Here is a 25,377-nt window from a genome sequence, read left to right as displayed (position 1 = left end):
AAAGATGGGAAGAAATTACACTGAAGTATTTATTTCCATGTTATATAACTATAGGCAGTTTTTCTGCTTCTTTACTAATTTTCCAAATAAAATGTAAAAGTATAAGCTTTTACCGTTTTTATAATCTGATAATTGTTTTCAGAAAAATCATTGAAAAATTGAAAAGGAATAAAAAGATGAATAAATTATATTAATAGGCAATTCATCTCACTATAACTCGGAAAAATATAAATAAAAATAAGAATGAAATACCCATTTATACCCATCAGATTGGGAAACACAAAACGAGTTAGTAACATCCAACAGAGGCAAGCATAGAGGAAATGAGTAGTGTCATCAGTTGCTGGTGGGAATATAATAGCTTCACCTCTAGGGAAAATAATCTGGAAGGTGCTATCAAAATTATAAATGTACACAACCTTTAACCAGCAATAGCACCCATCTATTTTCTGTGTTCCTCTCTACTATGTATTTATCTGCCATGTGGAACTCATAATTTTATTTAGTTTTTCTGGATCTATTCTTCCAGCATTGCAGACAAGAGGGGAGCAAGTTAACTAAGGAAATGTATTCAATACTGAATTGTATTTAGTGCTCCTAGGATATAGGTGGTTTATATTTCATGAATGATGTCACCAGCATGCTCAGCTGGGTGGTTTTCTAAAGCCTGGTTTAGTTGCTTAAATATAGACATAGAGAGAAAACAGTTTGCTTAAACATTTTGTTTGTTTGTTTTGATTTTCCCAAGAAAAATGACAAAAGCAGAAATAGGCAAATGATAATAGTAATGACAAAAATGTAATTAAAAGACAAGTCATAGCATGTTAGGTAGAAACAGAGGAAACTAAGGAAAAAAAATCATGAATAGGGAAAGAATAATTGGGTCTGTGGGCTAAAAGTCTTCTTGAGGTCAAAGGACCTCAGTCAGAGTGGGAATTGTTGGACTAATAAAATGTAATAAGATCATCAGAGGAAGACATTTCTGTATTAATTATTCTATAACTTCACATTTTTGATGACAAAACTGTCTGATTCTATCAAGGACCAGCTCTAACCTGTGACATGCTGGCTTTTCTATCTCACCAGAAAGGGGTTAGGAACACAAAGTAATTTTTTTCACATGTACAGTTTTACAATGCAATTTATATGAAGGAGAAAAAGGAAAAAAAAATAAAAGGTCCTGGAGCATGACTGTGGGAGTGGGTGGTTGAGGTAGGCTAGGCAAAATGGTGGTTAGAGAAGAAGAGGTCAAGGAACCAAAATGCCAGATTGTTGGAAGGATTATCAATAAAGACATCAACATCCCTCAGTATGATTGTAGAAATTAGAGGGCTATAAGATTGAGAAGCCAAGATCAAAATCATCAAGAAATGCAGGAGACTGTCCAAAAGGTCATTAGGTATCAGTAATCAATAGTAGATGTAAACCCATATATCATAATCCCTAAAAAAATGGGTGTATTTTACAAAGAGATGGAGGAATCTATTATACATTTGATAACACCTCAGCATATCAGAGAAAATGAGGTCACAGGTTTTTAAATCATCTTAGAAAAGAAACTGAATGAGCATGGAGATTAAAATGTAATTAGCCTACAAAATTAGATGATGACCTGGTCAGTGTTGGAGTCTCAAATGACTTTCACTCTGGCCAGATAGTCTCATTGAAATGAAAAATTGCTGTCAAAAGAATTAAAAACCAAGGGAAAACTGAAGGTCTTTTTGCTTTCTTTAGAGAAAGCGTAATATTTCTCACAGGATTAGTTCAATTAAAATCTCCAGATTTTAATTCAGGTATGACCAATGGAGAGTTTCCAGAGAAGCTACGTAGTGGTTGCAGAAGGAAGTAGTCACAATAAGGCTCTTTTGGGCAAGATGATTATGCTCTTTATTATAATTACTGCAGTGGTAACACACACAAAAAATAGCTATCTAATAATGTAATCTCACTGTAAAAAAATCCATCAAGCTTTAATAAAACAAAATTTTAAAATAAACTTTGATTCTAGGAAAACTCACGATGCAGATATTTTCGCTGACATAATTTTCATGAGACCAGCAACAGTATTTTCCTCATTCACCACTATATTCCAGTACTTATCAAAGTGAATGGCACAATGGTAAATGGGAGTGTTTCCTTAATTTCTCTTTCTGAGATTTGTTGTTAGTGTAGAGGAATGCAAGAGATTTCTGTGTATTAATTTTGTACCCTGCAACTCTGCAAAAGTCATTGATTAGCTCAAGTAATTTTCTGGTAGCATCTTTAGGATTTTCTATGTATAGTATCATGTCATCTACAAACAGTAACAGTTTTACTTCTTCTCCAATTTGGATTCCTTTTACTTCTTTTTCTTCTCTGATTGCTCTGGCTAGGACTTCCAAAACTAGGTTGAATAATAGTGGTGAGGGTGGACATCCTTGTCTTGTTCCTGATCTTAGTGGAAATGCTTTCAGTTTTTCACCACTGAGAATAATGTTTGCTGTGGGTTTGTCATATGTGGCCTTTATTATGTTGAAATAGGTTCCCTCTATGCTCACCTTCTGTAGAGTGTTTATCATAAATCGATGTTGAATTTTTTGCAATATTTTTCTGCATCTATTGAGATGATCATATGGTTTTTATTCTTCAATTTGTTAATATAGTGTACCACATTGACTGTTTTTCATACATTGAAGAATCCTTGCATCCCTGGAATAAATCCCACTTTATCATGGTATATGATCATTTTAATGTGTTGTTGGATTCTGTTTGCTAGTATTTTGTTGATTTTTGCATCTATGTTCATCAGTGATATCGGCCTGTAATTTTCTTTTTTTGTGATATCTTTGTCTGGTTTGGGTATCAGGGTGATGGTGGCTTCGTAGAATGAGTTTGGGAGTGTTCCACCCTTTGCAATTTTTTGGAAGAGTCTGAGAATGATAGGTGTTAGTTCTTCTCTAAATGTTTGATAGAATTAACCTGTGAAGCTATCTGGTCCTGGACTTTTTTATTTGTTGGAAGATTTTTAATCACAATTTCATTATTTGTGTTTGGTCTGCTCATATTTTCTCTTTCTTCCTGGTTCAGTCTTGGAAGGTGGTACTTTTCTAAGAATTTGTCCATTTGTTCCATGTTGTCCATTTTATTGGCATATAGTTGCTTGTACTTCTCTCTTATGATCCTTTGTATTTCTGTGGTGTCAGCTGTAATTTCTCCTTTTTCATTTTTGATTTAATTGATTTGAGTCCTCTCCCTTTTTTTTACATGATGAGTCTGGCTAAAGGTTCATCAATTTTGTTTATCTTCTCAAATAACCAGCTTTTAGTTTTATTGATTACTTTTCTTTGTTTCTATTCCATTTATTTCTGCTCTGCTCTTTATGATTTCTTTCCTTTTACTAACTTTGTTTTGTTTGTTCTTCTTTAGTTGTTTTAGGTGTAAGTTTAGGTAGTTTATTTGGGATTTTTCTTGTTTCTTGAAATATGATTGTGAAGAATAAAATACCTAGGAATACACCTACCTAAGGAGGCAAAAAACCTGTACGCAGAAAATTATAAGGTACTGATGAAAGAAATCAAAGGCGACACAAGCAGATGGAGAGATATACTATGTTCTTGGATTGGAAGAATCAACACTGCGAAAATGACTATACTACCCAAAGCAATCTACAGATTCAATGCAATAACTAGCAAACTACCAATGGCATTTTCCACAGAACTAGAACAAAAAATTTCACAATATGTATGGAAATACAAAAGACCTCGAATAGCCAAAGGAATTTTGAGAAAGAAAAATGGAGCTGGAGGAATCAGGCTCCTTGACTTCAGACTACACTACAAAGCTACAATAATCAAGACAGTAAAGTACTGGCACAAAAATAGAAATATAGATCAAAGGAATGGGATAGAAAGCCAAGAGGATAGAAACCCACAAACCTATGGTCACCTAATATATGACAAAGGAGGCAAAAAAGGACAAAGGAGAAAAGACAGCCTCTTCAATACGTGGTGTTGGGAAAACTGGACAGCTACATCTAAAAGAATGAAATTAGAACACTCCTTAACACCATACACAAAAATAAACCCAAAATGGATTAAAGACCTAAATGTAAGGCCAGACACTATAAAACTCTTAGAGGAAAACATAGGAAGAACACTCTTTGACATAAATCACAGCAAGGTCCTTTTTGACCCACCTCCTAATGAAAATAAAAACAAAAATAAACAAATGGCACCTAATGAAACTTAAAAGCCTTTACACAGCAAAGGAAACCATAAACAAGACAAAGAGACAACCCTTAGAATGGGAGAAAATATTTGCAAACGAAGCAACTGAAAAAGAATTAAACTCCAAAATACACAAGCAGCTCATGAAGCTCAATATCAAAAAAACAAACAATCCAATCAAAAAATGGGTGGAAGATCTTAATAGACATTTCTCCAAAGAAGACATACAGATGGCCAACAAACACATGAAAAAATGCTCAACATCACTAATTAGTAGAGAAATGCAAATCAAAACTAGAATGAGGTATCTCCTCACACCAGTCAGAATGGCCATCAACAAAAAATTCACAAACAATAAATGCTGGAGAGGGTGTGAAGAAAAGGGAACCCTCTTACACTGTTGGTGGGAATGTAAACTGATACTGCCACTATGAAGAACAGTATGGAGGTTCCTTAAAAAACTAAAAATAGAATTACCATATGACCAGCAATCCCACTACTGAGCATATACCCAGAGAAAACCATAATTCAAAAAGACACATTCACCCCAGTGATCATTGAAGCACTATTTACAATAACCAGGACATGGAAGCAATGTAAATGTCCATCAACAAAGGAATGGATAAAGAAGATGTGGTACATATATACAATGGAATATTACTCAGCCATAAAAAGGAACAAAATTAGGTCATTTCTAGCGATGTGGATGGACCTAGAGAGTGTCATACAGAGTGAAGTAAGTCAGGAAGAGAAAAACAAATATCATATATTAATGCATATATGTGGACTCTAGAAAAATGGTATAGATGACCTTATTTGCAAAGCAGAAATAGAGACACAGATGTACAGAACAAATGTATGGATTCTAAGGGGGAAAGAAGTGGGGTGGGAGGAATTGGGAGATTGGGATTGACACATATACACTATTCATACTATGTATAAAATAGACAACTGATGGGATTATACTGTATAGTACAGGGAACTCTACTTAATGCACTGTGGTGACCTAAATGGGAAGGAAATCCAAAAGGGAGGAGAGATATGTATATGTATGGCCTGTTCATTTTGCTGTGCAGTAGAAGCTAACACAACATTGTAAAGCAACTATACTCCAATAAAAATTAATTTAAAAAAGTGAATGCACATTGTAGGCACTTAGTACATATTAGTTGAATAAATAGATTTCTAAAGATTCTACCTGCTTCACTCAAGTTGGATGCACAATTAACTAATCCCATTCTCTACTATTTTGAAAGCATATTTAGACATACTCCTCTTTAACTCCTGACACTTTTCTTGGCACAATGGAGCGTATATTCATTGAACCTTGCAGAGAATCCTCAGGTAGGCAAATATTGCTTTCTACCCTGACTGCTCAGTCCTGCTGATGGAGGAAGGTAGGTAACTTTGCAAATGGGGAGCCAGCCACTTCCATTATCATTTGTATGAAGACTAAATATACTGTCCCCCTCCAGCTTCAAAATATTGCCACAATTTTATCTTGTAAAATTTCATTAACAGTTTAATCACTTAGTGAATGACAACTATAATGTCAATTCCTAAACTTTTTATCTCACAATTTTTTCATGTTTGAGATGTTAATAATGCTGTATCCTTTCTTATTTCTTTTACTTTACCTAAAATAAGCAATTTTATATTCTGTGAACATTTATTTCAGACCTGTTCCCATTTGTGTTTTAACACTTAATGTTGAAAGCTAAAGGTAGGCTGTTCCCAAATACATAATCCCCTAGGGATCTTTTCTTCTTGACTTTGATAAAGTACCACTATGCTATTCAATCTAATTTCTTTTCTCCAAAATTTTTCTAAGTGGCTATAATATTAATTTAAAGTTTCTTCAATAGGTTTTGTCCTAAGTAAATCACTGAAAACTGCATAAGTTTTACTACCAACTGACCTCTTCCTAAGCAAAAGAAAGTAGCAGGACTCCATTCTCCATTTCTATTGCAACAGGCTGAGAAAGATTCATGTTTAAAATTCAAAGACTGTGATTGAATTAGAAATACATATGTTTTTAAAAACCCAGCAGTTGGTTCATTGGTTCACTTTTATTTGTGCCTTTTTTGTATTTTTTTCACCATATACTCCTTGGAAAATGTCATGAAAAATTAATCTCTAAAAAAACATTTTTTATCAAGGCTTTTTAACTTCATTTCCTGAAATGTTGAAAGCTCCAAGCAACATTAATAAATGACTACATAAAGTTGGACTAACTTATTTTGCATATGTCTATAATTTTAATAACAAGTTGGGGAAAAGATAGGGTGGGGAATTGAGAGAGTTAGAACTTGGTGATTTAAATGAAAGATTAATGGACAGCAATGGTAATAAAGGACTGCATATCAAATTAAATTAATGAATAAATGAACATGAGACCTTTAAGACTATTACTCTTCTTGACCAGTCATTTCTTTATATTCTTCACAAACATTTTTAATAATACAATTCACCATTCAATGGAATACAGTAGAAATGAAATATGAATAAAAACCTATTTGTGTTTGAGTTTTGGTTTCATTCTGTCTATAATGTTTATGCCAATGAAAGCAAAACATACGTGTTTCCTTATTAATAGCAATATCTTCTTTAACCTATCCACCTAAACATTCTTCCTCTATTTTCTCCTATAATGCTTCATTTTCAAAGCTGGGGAAAACATACTCAAAACACCAATAAGAAGTATGGAAAGGCAGGATTGACTGCTTTAAAAACGCAGAAATTAAAATGCAGGCAATCAAAAGTTTAACTTCCTCCTTTTATCTCTTCTATGAGTAATATTGCACTAATAGAATGTAGGAATAAAAGAACTCTCTTGGTTTCTTAATTAATTGAGTATTGTCTAGCAGTTCTTTTCATAAGGCTTGTTAAAAATGTTCCTTCTAGTAACTTTAAATTCATTTTTATAATTAGCAGTTAGTTGTATCCTTGAAATGAAACCAGCTTCCTTTTGTCTGCCAACACCAATTTTCAGCTCAGCAGCTAAAAATTAAGTCCTGTGCATTAAAACCAGCAGGTTTGATGTAAAGTTGTAATAACTTATGGAAATTCTTTCATCATTTTACCCATGGAAAATTAAATTTCTTCTAAATCTGAAATTTCTTTATTTTCACATTCTAATTCTGTTTGTATATACTTTTGACAAAAATACAGGTCTTATGCTTATATGCTGAAGATTATTAATTGGAAACAATTATTTGAAATACATAGGCAATCCTTTCTAAATATTTCTTCTAGTACACTGAATATCTATGTATAAATTTCCTTCAAAAAATAGGATATTAATTGAAATTTATGTTCTGTTCATTGACAAAATCTTCATTTTAAAAGGTTCAAATGCATTTATTTCATCTTGTTTTATTGCTACAATACTATATTAACTGTGATGATCACAATAAGATTTTTAAAAACCCTTCATTTAATTATTCATCCTTTATAAATTCAATCAAAGTCAGAAAACCTGCTAAATTAAGAATAATTATCTTTAAAAATTTTGAGATGTTCATCCAGTCATCCAAACATAATATTTCACACTCAGGAGTAAAAAAGAAACTAAAAATTTTCCAGATAAATTTTTCTAGCTTTTGGAGCATTCAAAATGCCTACGTAATCAAATTACAAGTGTTTTGTTTTTGTATTCACCCCTTTGACAGGTGATATTGTTTTTAAAAATAACATGACATGAAAATTGCCCTCAGAGTTTAAAATTTAAAGAAATGAGAAAAATAAAATATGAATAAATGTCTATATTAATTAGAGCCAAAATGGAGTTTCGAAAAAGATATCAAAGTTACAGAACTGCCATGTATAATTGATTGCTGGGCTAGTATCTGTCTTAGTCTGCTTGGGCTGCCATAACAAAATACCATAGACTCGGTGACTTAACCTACAGAAATTTATTTTCTTACAGTTCTAGAGACTGGGAAGTGCAAGATCAGGTGCTGGAAAAGCAGGTTTTATTCTGAGGCTTCTTTTGGCTTGTAGGTAGCCATCATCTGTGTGCTCACATGGACTCTTCTTTGTGTGCACACAGGTGGGGGGTGGGGTGAAGAGCAGAGAGAGAGAGAGAGAGAGAGAGAGTGCAAGCAAGCTCACTGGTGTCTGTTCCTCTTCCTCTAAGGACACCAGTTCCATAAGATTAGAGTCCTATTCTTATGACCTCATTTAACCTTAGTTACCTCTTTAAAGACCCTAAAGATCCTAATGCTAAATACAGACCCTAACGCTAAACACCCTAATGCTAAATATTGAAGATTAGGACTTTAACATATGAATCTGGGGAGAACACAATTCAATCTATAACAGTATCTGAAACTTGATTAATGGGTAAAATCTAAATAAGTAAAATAAAGAAAAGAGGCATCAATATTAAGAATTAAAAGTCATGAAAAAGGGGTCATAAGTTAATAAACCATATATTTTCTGGAATTAGATACATAGTCAGATCTAAAGTAGAGGATTGGTAATAAATAGCAGAAAAATACTGTTTCCAAGAAGAGAAGACCAAATATTAAAATGTTTTAAAAATCCAAACCATATTTCACTCCATCTTGCTCTTGCTCTCTCTTTCCCTTTCTCTCTCCCTCTGTCACACACACACATACACACACATGCACACACACACACAAGCTTCTTTAAGCTGTATATGTGTTACTATTCACAGAGGTTTTATGATAATATTTTGAGAATATTTAAGTCACATATTGAAATCAGCTACATAAACAAGTTAAACTATTTTAAATACATAAATAACAGTGCTAAGTATTCATTAGTTAAACGTAATTTAAAATGATAGAAAGGTAGAACTCTTGCTTCTACACAGGCTACTTTAACATGCCATCTCATTATTTGCTGCTATATTACACCAGACATTCATATAGAATGCAGTTGTATATGAGAAGCTTAAGTCATACATAAAAGAATGTCTTCAGAAATGGGATCATTTATACATTATCAGACATTAAAAGTCAGCACATAACTGTGTATCTATGTTCATCCTATCTTCCCTTTAAGGGCAAACATCAACTTTTTGATTATTATTTCACTTCTAAAAGAAAGAAAGAAAATATGACAACTATGATTTAGATAAGTATAGGGAACTTAACACTTCTTGTTAATTTGGCAATTATGGTTCTTTTACATAATCTAATTATTAGTCTGTGGAGGGTACCATAAAAAAACACCACAGACTGGATGGCTTAAGAAACAGAAATTTATTTTCTCACAGTTCTTGACACTGGGAAATGGAAGATCAAAGTGCTGTCAAGGTTAGTTTTGGGGGAAGCCTATTTTCCTGATTTGAAGACAGCCACCTTCTCACTGTATCCTTGCATGGCCTTTCTGGGAGGGCTAGGAAGAGGTCTGGTTTCTGTTCCTCTTTTTATAAGGATATCAGTTCTATCTAATCACCTCTTTTAACCTCAATTACCTCCCTAAAAGCCCTTTCTCCAAATACAGTCACACTGGGGGTTAGAGTTCAACATATGAAGATATCAAATTTGGGGACATAATTCAGTCCATAACAATCTGTATCTGATTTCAAAGAGAAGGCACTTGATTTCTTCATACTTAGAACTATGCCCCAAAACAAGGCAGAGAAATTAACATGGAAACATAGATCTCACCCCTAATGGATATAGGAAATATCTATAACTCCTACACAAAAAAATAAAGAAGAGCTGCCAAACGCGATGAAGATTAATGGACCAGTGGGATCCTGTCAAGAATGGACACCTTCATTTGCAGGTCCCAGACACAGCCTGTGGAGTATGAAGCTATTCCCAAAGTAGAGCTTGTGCAGAGAGGTGGACAGGGTGCTCTGCCTGCTGTGGGCCAAGTACCTTAATTTAAAAAACAAATCAAGGAGAAATTTGTCAAAGACAACCTACCTCTCCTTCCAAAAATAAATTCTGCTAGGCACAAAAACATTCACAGGGTAATGTTAAAAAATTCCTTTAAGGGCTTCCCTGGTGGCGCAGTGGTTGAGAGTCCGCCTGCCGATGCAGGGGACATGGGTTCGTGCCCCAGTCTGGGAAGATCCCACATGCCGCTGAGACATGGCCACTGAGCCTGTGTGTCCGGAGCCTGTGCTCCGCAACGGGAGAGGCCACAACAGTGAGAGGCCCGCATACCGCAAAAAAAAAAAAAATTCCTTTAAGAAGCTGACACATTTAATGCTGTTTCAAAGCACTGGGAAAGAAAAAAGGGAAACTTTCATTAATAATGTTAATACAGGTTTACCTCAGAGACCTTGTGGGTTTGATTTTGGACCACCACAATAAAGTGAATATCACAGTAAACTCACACAATATTTTGGTTTCCCAGCACATATAAAATTATATTTATACTATATTGTAGTTTATTGTGTGCAATACATTATGTCTAAAAAAACAATGTACATAAATTTAAGCTTACTTTATTGCTAAAAATGCTAACCATCATCTGAGCCTTAAGTGAGTTGTAGTGGTAACAGACATCACTAATCACAAATCACATCACAAATATAATAATAAAGAAAAGTTTTGAAATATTGCAAGAATTACTAAAATGTGATACAGAGACACGAAGTGAGCAAATGCTGTTAGAAAATGGCACTGATAGACTTGCTGGACACAGAATTGCCACAAACCTTCAATTTGTCAAAAATGCAATATCTGTGAAGCACAGTAAAATGAGATATGCCTGAATATACTACCCAAAAGATAGCCATGGGGAGAAAAAACACAGAAAAATAATATTCATGAATACAGATATGAAAACTCTACCAATATTAGTCTATAGAATACAGCAACCAAATAATAAATACAACCAAAATTAGATTTTTCAGAAGTCTCAGGATGGTTCACTATTTGAAATATTTTAGTATATTTCATTATATTCCTAAGACAAGGAATATATATTTCAATATATATATAACTTAAAAAACCTTTATTATAAAACTGTAACAGTTAAAAAATGGGAAAGCAGTAAATGTCTATCAGAATGCAGAATTTCTATCAGAAATGCATTAATGTCCACCAGTGGAGCTCTTGTAACTAAATTATGGCACATTCATACAATGCAGTATTGATTAGTTAATACAATTAAAATGCATTCCTTTATATACTGCTGTAAGGCATTATTACTGAGTGAAAAAAAAACACAAAACAGTGTGTGTGTATATATATGCTCAAATACATATTATATTCATTTATATTAAAAATGAGTAAATATACTTGAAATGTATAGTCTATTTGTGAAATAATATACAGAAAACTCACAATAATCATTGAGAAACAAAATTTGAGAAAAAATGTAGTTTCTATTGTATATTCTTTCTTAGCTTTTTTTTTTTTTTTTTGCTGTATGTGGGCCTCTCACAGTTGTGGCCTCTCCCGTTGCGGAGCACAGGCTCCGGATGCACAGGCTCAGCGGCTATGGCTCACGGGCCCAGCCGCTCCGCGGCATGTGGGATCTTCCCGGACCGGGGCACAAACCCGTGTCCCCTGCATTGGCAGGTGGACTCTCAACCACTGCGCCACCAGGGTAGCCCAATGAATTGATTTTTTAAAAATATACAAGCTTTTGTACAGTGGCAAGAAAAAAGGATTAGGCAAGTTGATTCACAGGCAAAAGGAGTACTAAAAAGAAAAAATACATAGAGGGACCAGTAACCATGGGTATACTGAGACCACCTTATCTTTAAGACGCAGCCCAAATATGACTGCTTCCAAGAACCCTGACTTGGGAAACCCAACGTAGCATAATTTATACTTCTACAAACCATAGCAGTCTCTTTACTTGTCCTATACTTTGTACCTTGTTTTATAGTAATTAATTTGCATACTTTAATTCTCATACATTAGTGCCTTTCCCATGTTATTTACATTTTGCTAACCTTCCTTGAGCAGATAAGACAATATCCATCCTTCAAAAAGTATTAGCTCAGCACATTATTTTCTTTACAAAGCCTAGTTAGCCTAAGTTTTTAGTTTTCCAAGAACTCCTTGATTCTTTTATGAATCCTTTTATCCTACCACGTTATACCCCAAATTACTTTTTGCAAGGTCTTTTTCCCTTCCAGGCCATTGACTTCCAAGTCATATGCTACAATTTTCAGTTCATTCAACCTTGACTGCAACCCTCTGAGATAGGGACTTTACCAATATTTTGCCAGTAAGATACCTAAGGCCTCAGGTGATTAATTTGTCCAAGTGAAAAGTAATCAAGAATGAAAAAAAAAAAAAGCAAAAGTAATCAAGACTGGATTTGACTCAAAGCCATCTGATCGTTTGGTTACACATTTAACATCTATGCCAATGCCCAGAACTTAATATTGATATTAACTTCTAGAGTTGTGGGGCTAAGAAACCACACATTCTTCTATAAAGTAGAAAATCCTTGGACTTATTTGTGAAAGGAATAGAAATATTATTCCTTATCTAAGTTTAGTCTCTCATATCAGTTTATCTTTGAAAGGATGATTAGTATTTTTAATCTTAGTCTAAATTGTGAGCACTAAAATGTTGCTTTGAACTAGTATACATAGTTTCAAATTATAATAGAGTAACCAGGAAAAAAGCGATATAATGAAACAGTATATCCTAAATATTCTGCTATATAATTTCCTAAAAGGACAGGATTATGATGATACAATAAAGTGTGATGACTCAGTGTCTCCTTGATTATGTCAATTAAACCTGATAGTCTGGGAGGCAGGATCAAGAAGGTGGAATAGGAAGACCCAGAGCTCACCTCCTCCCACAAACACACCAAAACTACAACCACATATAGAAAAACTCTCTCTGAGAATGACTGGAAGATGAGAAGAATGGCTCTTCTACAACCAATAATATAAAGGAAAACACACACACACACACACACACACACACACAAAGCTTGGAAGGAGAGGAAGAGAAGCTGTCTAGTCTGGACTCGTACCACCAGCAGGTGAAACACAAGAGGGGGACATCACAAACTAGGGGATCCTCCCTAAATGGTGAGGGTTTGAGGCCCATATTGGCCACCCCAATAGTGAGGTCTGGCACTGGGAGGATGACTCTCTCAGCTGTTTTGAAAACAAGCCCTTACGAGAGCTGTAGGAAAGCAAGACTCTACTCTTAAAGGGTACATGCAAAGTTGTGCTAATTCATAGTCTCATCACAGAAGCAGCAGATTGAAAAGTGCTTGGTGATCTGGCTGGCTTGCCAAGACTGCCCCAACACTCCCCCTAGCATGCACCAGGCTCTGGCTCCAGCCCCTCTAGCTACAGCCCTACCAAGGTGGTCACTGTCACCACACCTTGGGAGAAACTGTAGTTCACACCAGACTCTGGCTCTAGCTTCTCTGGTTCCAGTCCACCCCACCAATGTGGTGGTCCCCAGCACACCCCAGGAGAAACCCTGGTTTGTCCTAGAGTTGGCCTCTAGCAACCTCCAACTTTAGGATACCCCCAACAAGGCAATACCCCCACCAAGGCAATAAAAGAGCAGAACAGAACCACAAAAACAACCAGAAAACAAGGAAGAAAATGGCAGTAAGTATGTATCTATCAATAATCTATTTAAATGTAAACGGACTATGGGCTCCAATCGAAAGACACAGGGTGGCTGAATGGATTTCACAACAAGACCTATATATATGCTGCCTACAAGAGATTCACTTCAGAGCTAAAACAACACACAGACTGAAAGTGAGGGGATGAACAAAGATATTGCATGCAAGTGGAAATGAAAATAAAGCTGGGGTAACAATACTCATATCAGACAAAATAGACTTTAAAACAAAGTCTACAACAAAAGACAAAGAAGAGCATTATATAATGATAAAGGCATCAATCCAAGGAAAGGATGTAACATTTGTAAACATATATGGACCTAACATAGGAGTTCCTAAATATATAAGCAAATATTAATAGACATAATGGGAGAAACAAACAATAATACAATAATAGTAAGGGACTTTAATACCCCACTTACATCAATGTATAGATCATCCAGAAAGAAAATCAATAAGGAACCAGTGGCTTAAATGACACATTAGATCAGATGAATATATATATATTCATATATATATATATATATATATAGAGAGAGAGAGAGAGAGAGAGAGAGAACATTCTATACAAAAGCAGCAGAATACACATTCTTTTAAAGTACACATAGGACATTCTCTATGATAGATCATATGCTAGGCCACAAAACAAGTCTCAATAAATTTAAGAAGACTGAACTCATATTAAGCATCTTTTCTGACCAGAATGGTATAAAACTAGAAATCATCTACAGGAAGAAAACTACAAGACACAAAAACACATAGTGAATAAACAACATGCTACTAAAAAAAACAAAAAAGAGAGAGAGAGTCAACAAAGAAATCAAGAAGGAAATCAAAAAATACCTGGAGATAAATGAAAATAGAAACACAACTTTCCAAAATCTATGGACACAGTAAAAACTGTTCTAAAGAATGAAGTTATAGTGATACAGGCCTGCCTCAAAAAAAAAGAAAATTCTCAAATAACCTAAATTTCTTCCTAAAAGAATGAGAAAAAGAACAAAGCCAAAGTTAATAGAAGAAAGAAAATGATAAAGATCAAAGCAGAAATAAATAAAATATAGATCAAGGAAGTAATAAAAAATATCAATGAAACTAAGAGCTGTTTTAAAAAAAGATTTTAGGGCTTCTCTGGTGGTGCAGTGGTTGAGAGTCCGCCTGCTGATGCAGGGGACACGGGTTCATGCCCTGGTCCGGGAAAATCCCACATGCTGCAGAGCGGCTGGGCCTGTGAGCCGCTGAGCCTGTGTGTCTGGAGCCTGTGCTCCGCAACGGGAGAGGCCACAACAGTGAGAAGCCCGCATATCGCAAAAAAAAAAAAAAAAAAAAAAAGATTTTAAAAATTGATAAACCTTAGCCAGACTCAAAGAAAAAAAAAAAAGAGTCCAAATAAATAAAAATAGAAAGAGACATTACAACCAATTTCACAGTAGTACAAATAATCATAAAAGAATACTATGAACAGTTATACACTAACAAATTGGACAACCTAGAATAAGTAAATTCTAGAAACATACAATTTTCCAAGACTGATTCAGAAAGAAAAAGAAAATCTGAACAGACTGGTAACTGGTAATGAAATTGAATCAGTAGTCAAAAAACTCCCAAAAATAAAAGCACAGGACAGATGGCTTCACAGGGCAATTCTACCAAATATTTAGAAGAGTTAATACCTATCCCTCTCAACTTATTTCAAAAAATTGAAGGAGAGGGAACACTTACAACTTATTCTACAAGGCCATCATTGTTCTGATACCAAAATCAGACAGACACTAAAAAAAGAAGAAAATTACAAGCCAATATCCCTGATGAGCATAGATGCAAAAATCCTCAACAAAATATTAGTAAACCAAGTTCAACAATATGTTAAAAGGTTCATACATTATGGTCAAGTGGGATTTATTCTAGGGATACAAAGATGGTTCAACATTCGCAAATCAAGCAACATTATACACCACATGAACAAAAATCACATAATCATCTCAATAGATGCAGAAAAAGCATTGACAAAATTGAACATCCATTCATGATTAAAACTTATCAAGAAATTTTGTATAGAGGGAAGCACACCTCAATATAATAAAGGCCTTTATGACAAGCCCAAGGCTAACATTATACTCAATGGTGAAAAGCTGAAAGCTTTCCCTCCAAGGTCAGGAACAAGACAAGAATGTCTACTCTCATCACTTCTATTTAACATAGTGTTGAATGTCCTAGCCATAGCAATCAGACAATAAAAAGAAATAAAGGAATCTAAATTTGAAGGAAGAAGTAAAACTGCCCCTCTGTATAGATGCTATAGTACTATATACAGAAGACACTAAAGGCTCTACAAAAAATACTATTAGAAGAAATGAATTCAGTAAACTTGCAGGATACAAAATTAATATACAGAAGTTGTTTCATTTCTATATACTAAAAATGAACTATGCATTTACAATTGCATCAAAAAGAATAGAATACCTAGGCATAAATCTAAACAAGGAGGCAAAGACCTGTACTCTGAAAACTATAAGATATTGATGAAGGAAATTAAAAGTGATTCGAATAAATGGAAAGATAACCCATGATTATGGATTCAAATATTAATATTATTAAAATGTCCATACTATACAAGTCAACCTACAGATTTCACGCAATTCCTATCAAAATATCCGTGACATTTTTCACAGAACAAGAACAAATAATCCTAAAATCTGCATGGAATGACAAAATACCCTGAATAGCCAAAGCAATATTGAAAAAGAATAAAGGTGGAGGTATCATGCTCCCTGACTTCAGACTATACTACGAACTATAGTAATCAAAACAATATGATATTGGTACAAAAACAGACACATAGATCATAGAGAGCCCAGAAGTAAATCCATGCACATATGTTCAATTAATCTATAACAAAGGAGGCAAGAATACAGAATGGGAAAATGACAATCTCTTCAAAAAAATGGTGCTGAGAAAACTGAACAGCTATATGTAAAAGAATGAAACTAGAACATTTTCTCACACCATATATAAAAAAAATCCTAAAACGTATTAAAGACAAATGTTTTTAAGGTATCTAAAACCATAAAACCCCTAGAAGAAAACATAGGCAGTACACTCTTTGACAACGATCTTAGCAATATTTTTTTGGATCTGTCTCCTCAGGCAAGGGCAACAAAAGCAAAGACAAAAAAATAGGATCTAATCAAACTATAAAGCTTTTGCACAGCATAGAAGACCATCATCAAAAGAAAAAGGTAACCTACTGAATTGGAGAAAATACTTGCAAATGATATGTTTGATAATGGTTTATTACTCAAAATTTATAAAGAACTCATACAACTCAATATCAAAAAACAATCCAATTAAAAAATGGGCAGAGGATCTAAATATCCATTTTTCCTAATAAGACATACAGACAGCCAGAGGTATATGAAAATGTGTTCCACAGCACTAATTATCATGGAAATGTACATCAAAACTACAATGAGCTATTACCTCCAACCCTTAGATATACATGCATTCAAAAGTCCACAAAAATATAAATTGCATTATAGTTATCTATGACAGGGAACTTGTGGTAGCTAAGACATAAATATTTGTGATTTTTCAAAAAATTTTACAATGTGCTTGTATTATTTTCATATAGATATTATTTTTACATTTAAAAATGAAGTCATTCAAAATTGAGTGCAGGAAAGGATTAATTTCACTCAGGACATGGACCAGTGTCAGTAGAAAAAGTAGAAGAAGACTTTGTGATTGACAGGGACAATGACAAAACAATGAAGCAGATACTAAACAGATTCATATTAACAAGTGCATATGATCATTTTAGAAAATTTTCCCAGGAAGTATACAATGTGTTACTATTTATCCATTTGGAATCTGGAAATGAAAATTTGTAGTCCTAAATAGGATATAATAAATTTGGTGCTGAGATATATAAATAGATATTTTAAAATATTTATAAATAGATATTTAAAAATAAATAGATTTTAAAATTTTAATTAAATTAAATGTTTTTAATCTAAGAGAGGGTATGATTTAAAGAAATCTTGAGATAAGTTTTGAGTTTTCTTAATGTAAATATATCTGGTATTTGGAATATGTTATTTCTATGACTTAAGGCCAGAATTTCCTAAACTGTGCTCTGAATAAATTTAATGTGTCCCATGAAAATAATTAATGCTTATGCTATTTTTCCTACCAAAATTTATACTAGAAAAACACATGTAAAAAATCAATTAAACAAACATTCTTTTAATTATGTAATAATCTGCCTTTTAGAATCAACTGAAACAATCCCTGGGAGACATTTGCTCTGTGCTTTGAGGCAGGGGCAACATTTACCAGCTGACTTCTAATCTCATGGTGGCACACCTTGAAATTGCCTACACAGCATCTGTTCTCCCTGCCTTCCTTACCAGTAGGAATCTGGTTTTCTTTAGGGTGCCCAAAGCCCAGCTACAAGATTTGATTTTTCTCAGCTCCTTCGCAGCTAGCAATGGATAAGTAACAGAGTTTGAATCAGTGAGATGTAAGGGGATGTCTACTAAATGAGCTTCCAAAAAGATGTTTTCCTGGTAAAAAGGAAAGACTCAGCTGCTTTGCCTTTTTTGCCTTTGTCCTCCTTTTCTCCTGCCTGAGACACAGATATGACATCTATAGCAGCCAACTTGTGACCATGAGAGAAAAGTCACATGCTAAGGATGGTGACCCATGGAGCCAGACAAAACTAGGGTCCTTGATGATTTCATAACATCACTGCACCAGCTCTGGTCTACTCATCTTCAAATTTCTTGTTATAAGAAAACGAACTACTGAACTATTGTTGTCAGATTTCTGTTACATGCAGCCTATTGCAATCCATCATCTTTTGATTGGTTAACATAAATGTCACATACCTTGCTACATAATTTGAGCATATGTCTATTATATTAAGCAATGTATATTCAATATTAAACAATTTTACAACACTAAATAAAATATATAGCCATGTCTTGGTCTTGTCTGTTGTAATGTGAATGTTAAGTTTAAAGTTAACTCAAAAGAGATCACAGTCTTCACTTTTATATGTCACTCATTACTCTAAGTGTAATCAGAAGTTATTTTTAAATATGCCAAAATTATTCTTGCTGCTTTTATTTATAATCTTAATAACACATTGTTGAGAACAACCGTTCTGCTTGTCCAAGAGAGTGAAAAAGTGTAATTTGGTTCTGTTTACCTCTAAAGGAAAAAACAGATTTTAAACAGAGAGATAACAAATGAACATAGCTTGTTAAATTATTTCCTCTCTAAGTTCAAGAACTGGATTTAGGAACTATAATCCAAGAAGTTGGCTTAGAAACTTGTCATCATGTGGTAAAAGAAAAAATATACATCTCCTGGAATTGAGATAAGTCATTTCTCCTAAAGGAAGTGTTTTTATTCTTCTTGTTCACTACTTCAGGATTCAACATTTAGTCTTTTAAGAAAATTCCCAGAGGATTTTATCTCTAGATTTGATCTCAGAAAGTGATGGTAATGGAGAGTTTCTGAATAAAGACATAAGCATTTTTGTCTACCTTGTTTTGATTAAATCAGGAGTAAAAAGGTAAGTGACTTATCAAGATTCATTAATTTTTGTGCCATTTTTACCAGTATAATATATAAGCCACCAAATTCCAGTGTGGCCATTTTTATTTAAATCTATACTTATATTAAGGATATATTCCGGTCACAAAAATTTTAATGTGTCACACATCAACAGGAAGTCATTGATGTGCCGTGAGGGCAATACTACAAAGATTTTCAATCTGGTCTCATAGCACTTAACATGTGCAGGAAACAAATCTCAAGGCAAGAATGTTGTATTAATGCATATTCTAAAAGAACAGCTTGTGTAGAGCCTTAAAATGCAGCTCAGAATCAAAGGAATAAGATTAAACTGAGCCTCAGTGGGATTGCTAGCTTCTGTTGATTACCAGCTGTCATGGGACTAAACTTCAGGATTGTATACTGCTTCCTGTCTTTAAAAAGATTCACTAGTTTGAGAAAAAACATATGTTTTTGTTTTATTTTGATTTTGGTACAAAAAGCTTACTCTAACTGGATTCTCCATTCACTACTCTAGTCCTCAGGGAAATAAAATCTTGAAGTAGAATAAAAGGATTCTGTCATGACCACTTCAGTGAACCCTTACCTCGGGCAGCTTGTTTGGGTGATCTATGGGTTATCCTCCCTTAAATTCAACTCAGACCTTCATATTATCTTAAATTCCTTATAATCTTAGGAGTCTAAAATCATGCACTAGGAAAATCAAAGATGAAGTGTGCCCTCCAAATAATTTGTTTGCTTCAAAGCTAGAACATCAACATATTTAAGAACCAACTATTAAGCATATACTATTTTAACATGGTTAGTGTAGAATGTGAATAAATGATGAACACAACTGTTGCATTCTAGTTTATGTAGAAGAACACTGGGTCTTCTTGATGATTCTAATAGCTCAATCCTTATTACCATCACAAATGAGTACTCATCAACATGTAAAACAAAATGCCATCTGTGGTTATGCACTGTATATTGCTCTATATAAAAGGGCTTATAAATGATATCTTAAAAGTATCATTCCAAAGTAAAATATCTCCTACCTCATGTGATAATCTTGCCTCAGAGAAATTTTTTAAATGCCTAGTTATAATCTAGTTATATGTATCTACTTATTAGTGTAGTAGAAACAACACAGTTGCCTCTTCTATAGGATGCATTTAAATTAACTTTACATTTCTGAGACTTTAGTATTACAAAAGAATGCTTGATATTAGATGGAAAGAACTAGTATCATGATATTTGATGGGTGAATCAATGATGATATTAGCCCCACAGCATGTCTGAAGCTAACTCCTTCCCCTCCACTTTTCTTTGTCAATATGCCAGTTGTCTTTTACTTGGTTAACATCTATGTTCTGTTAAGATGCTCTCTTACAGTTACCAAATGACCATCTTTCACAGTCAGTAAATTCCCCTCAGCTTGTCTTATTACACACAGAGAATGGAGCTCAAGTTTGTAACCTTTCAGATCAATATTTTTGTTTTATATTTGCTATGTTATTCACACATTTCTATAAAAGCTCCTGCAAAAGTACCTGGGATTCCAGGTACCTGCTTTACCAAGGAAGCCTGATAGATTTTGCTTAATGTTGTGTGTCTCTTCTTTTAGTCCATAAAGGAAAACACAGTAAAATTGGAAGAAGCCACAAGTGGTAGTAAGATTAGACTGCAAAATTATGTATTATTTTTACATTTATATAAAATACATAATACTTTTATAGACGATATGATTTATAAATTATATATGTATTATTCCCATTGGAAACATTAAATAGATGTAAAAATTCTCATCTTTGTTTATTAAAAAATCCTAATGTGTAAAAGCAGGTTTTCATTAGTATTCATATTTCTAAAAACTGAAGTATGGAAATACATCAATAATGCTCCAGCAGACTGTCTTTCATTCATTAGCTTCAAGAAAAATTCTTTTAATAACAAAGATATGTTGCAAATGAAAAAGCTCAAGAAGATATCTTGATCCTTGATCTTACAACTGTTACTGATAGGCTAGAATATAACTCAGATAATAAGTTTACAGCTATTATAAAATTCAATAAACCTTGCAACTAAAATAAATCAACTCTATGAATTTAGGCTACATAAGGGGTAGAGGAAAAGGTTTACCTCCTTGAAAACTAATGAAAAGCTTAAAAAATTAATTATATGTCCTAATTCTGAATTTTATTGCTATAATTTGAATGGAACATACATGAACACTAATTAATGTTATATTTATAAGACACTTTAGAATTTTAGAGTATTTTTGTTTTTTTTTAATTTTTTTTTTTTTCGGTACTCGGGCCTCTCACCGTTGTGGCCTCTCCCGTTGCAGAGCACAGGCTCTGCACGCGCAGGCTCAGAGGCCATGGCTCACGGGTCCAGTCACTCCGCGGCATGTGGGATCCTCCCGGACCGGGGCACGAACCCGTGTCCCCCGCATCGGCAGGCGGACTCTCAACCACTGTGCCACCAGGGAAGCCCAGAACTTTAGAGTTTTTAACTGAATATACTGTAGTCATCTTTATACATTAATCTCAAAGAAGTTTTGATTTTTTTCCCCTTGTAAAACCACCATGTACGAATTCCACATCTCACGCTCTTATAGACCACTGTAATCAAACTGTAACCAGTTCTATAATCAACATTTTGTGAATAAATCACATCTACCAAACCAGGATGATAAATTTTATATATATAAATAAATATATATAAAGAGAATAAATATTTACATATATATAAATAAATATATATACAAAGAGAATAAATTATTCTTCCCACTACTATAGGCAGCTTAAATTCTAGGGCCCCATAAAGGATTTTGTTTAGACCTTATTTTAATGGATTAGTTCTCAACTTTCCCTTGCTGCATGCTCTAAACACCCCATTCATGTTAATTATTAACCATTTTTAAAATGCCTTAGAATGAGTCTCCAGGCCATGTTCAAAAGGATAAATGAAATTTATTTTCCTAGTTTAAATGGTGCGAATTAAGAAAATTCCTCTTTAAAAATATTTTGTTTAATCCTAACTGTTCCCTGAATTCAAATCCATGTATTTTACTAAATTTCTCTTCCAATAAGCCCAGTTGAGCACAGTTAGAAAATCAGCCTAAAAGATATTTATATATACATATATATAACTTTAATTCCTATATACAGTTAAACACATGCAATCAGCTGATTTCTATAGAGTGATAAATCAACAGTCCTAGTAATAGAAATCAAGTCAGATAGCCCCTTTGCATATAATTTTGTCATAGATATTGACTTTTGAAATTGAATTTCCAAGTTAGATATAATTACCAGCATTATATATAATACTACCAGGAATATTTAATAATTTCTTATTCATGCTTAATAGTATACTAAGCACCAACAATAAGGCCCAAAATAATTTCAAGCCCATACAGTTTAGCTTTAATAAAGGAAAAAGAATGAAATGGGATTCCAGAATTCAGGTTGTGTTTTAACTTTGTCACTAAGTAGCCTTGTGCTATATAACTTAACTCTGATTCCATATTAGTTAAGTTCATTATAATACTTGCCTTGGGAATTTTAAAGGTTACCTTAGAATTTCCAAAAAGATGAATTCTGAAATAGGCTTTTTGTACCCAACTCTCATTAATATAAAGACCATTTACCTTCTTTAACTTTCTTAAAAGGAAAGGATTGCCCCTACTGAACTTCTGCAGAATCTACTGAGCATGGTACTAAGCTTATACTTATTATATGGAGCCTTGTATTGCTTTTTAACCTTCTTATGTTTATTTCTCATTTCACCAATTAAATTTCAATAATGGGAGGGTCAATGTTTATGAAATCTGTTACTCTGCCAATCAACAATTCCTCTTCTTTGCTGAACAGCTCTCATAGTATTTCCAATAAAGGTTACTTCTGCATGGGCCTGCTTTCTATAGACTGAGTTTATGGAGGATTGTAATGACTTTCCACCAAATATTCCAACATGTAGACGATCAGAAGTGCTAGTTAGCACTCAACAAATAATAAAGACATAAATGTTCAACAATATTTTTAATATTGTTGAATATTTTATATAATTTTATAAAATTATAAATTTATAAAATTATAAATTTTATAATTTTATAAAATTATAATTATATATTTTATAATTTTATAAAATTATAATTATATAATTGTATAATTGAATTTTATAATTGAATTAGCTAATAATTATCTATATTTTATATATTATAATATGTATATCATATATATTTAATATTTAATACTAATACAAAATTATATTATATATATTTATATAATATTTATATATAATATTTATATTTTATAATTGAATTAGCTAAGCATTTCCTTAATTTTTTAAAAATAGAAAACAATTTTTCCAACAGATAAGTTAAAATAAGATTAAAATTAGGAATATAAGAGATGAAAAATGTTTGTTTTCATTAATTTTGGAAGATTCTGTTGAATTTTTGTTGTGAGAGAAGGATGAATCAGTAAGCATAACTTATTTAAAGAAAAAAGTTTAAAATACACACTTAAATAAAAATGTTGCATTGAGGATATTTGTAGAAAACTGATATATTTAAAGAATTTGTTCAAAATGTGTTTTGGAGTTGGAGAATAATGATTTTGTGATCAATTATGACCACTCTTCAAGATCATATAGTATTTTTCTCATTTCATACCTGAAGGAGAATAAAAATCCAATTTAAGGAGAAATGACTATGTGTTTTTTTATTATCCTCCCCCCAGATAGCATAGTACCATAGGAAGTTCTCAAAGAAGTTAGAAAGGGAGGGAAGAAGGTGGGGGAAGGTAAGACTGGAAAGCAGGGTTTGGGGGTAAGGAACCGGAAGGAAGCCTATCAAAGATTTTATTTGGGCAAAACAGCCAGAGGATTAGTTTGGGTTTCCTTGTCCTTCATCTTCAGACACAGATAGAGCAAGAACATTTTCTAAAAAAAAAAAAAAAAGAAAGAAAGAAAGAAAAAGAAAAAATATGACCCCATTATTTGGATTTAGCAGTATATAGCTGTATTTACCAGTCATATTGTTCAATAAAGATATTTTCATTAATCTTAAAAAAAATTACTGTGACCATGTGTCTAAATTTTTCATTTTAAAAGCCCTAAAATATTTGCAAATCTGCTACTTAGTTATTGTGACCCTTAAATTCACTTTGTCTCTTTAGTAGCCTTTAGCCCAAACATGGATGAAAATGTTGACAATAATGTGTTCTCTATAGCTAACAGATGGAAGTCTATCTGAATTTTTCTAAGGCGGTCATAAAAGTGAGACTTTTTCCATTTGAAAAAATCAGAATAGGTTTTACTTAATGCTTATTTTAAAATAGATACATGTATTACCTATTATTTATATTTAAAAATAGATGTACTAAAGGGTAGCAATCCTGCCTATTTGTGAAGAAGCCCCTATATGAAAGATAACTAGACACATATAAAATATTCATTTATTAAGGGTATTTTAAATTCAACTTTTGACATTAGAATGATAAAAATGATGGACTTCCCTGGTGGTCCAGTGGTTAAGATGCTGCACTTTCAATGCAGGGGGCGTGGGTTAAAGCCCTGATTGGGGAACTAAAATGATGCCACATGCTGCTTGGTGTGGTCAACAAAGAATGATAAAAATGAAGTGATTCATCAAAATTATTTAAGATTCTAATGGGAAAAGTTGTTCTTACATGGACATGCCTAGCTATATAAAAAATGAAGACCAATGAAAACTTCTGCTTGATTTATGTCAAGAAAGTTATATGGATGCCTGGAGGTGGTAAGAAGTGCTGGCGGGTAAAATGTAGGGTATAAGAGATTGACAGGAATCATGGATAACTTTCTTGTTTAATAATTTTTGCTTACTTCTTCACTGTATGTACAAAAAATCTACAGCAAACATTTTAATTGGAGACAAAATGTATTCCCTTGAGTTTGGGTAAAAAAGAAAAATACCTGCTATGTCCAATTTTGTTGATCATTGAATTGGAGGTTTTGGCTAAGGCAGTAAGACAAGATAGAGTGATAAAGTTTTAAGAATTGAAAA

Source organism: Leucopleurus acutus (assembly GCF_964270905.1).
Source record: "Leucopleurus acutus genome assembly, chromosome: 1".
In the NCBI taxonomy this organism is placed as follows: Eukaryota; Metazoa; Chordata; class Mammalia; order Artiodactyla; family Delphinidae; genus Leucopleurus; species Leucopleurus acutus.
Note: the sequence above shows the minus strand (reverse complement) of the source record.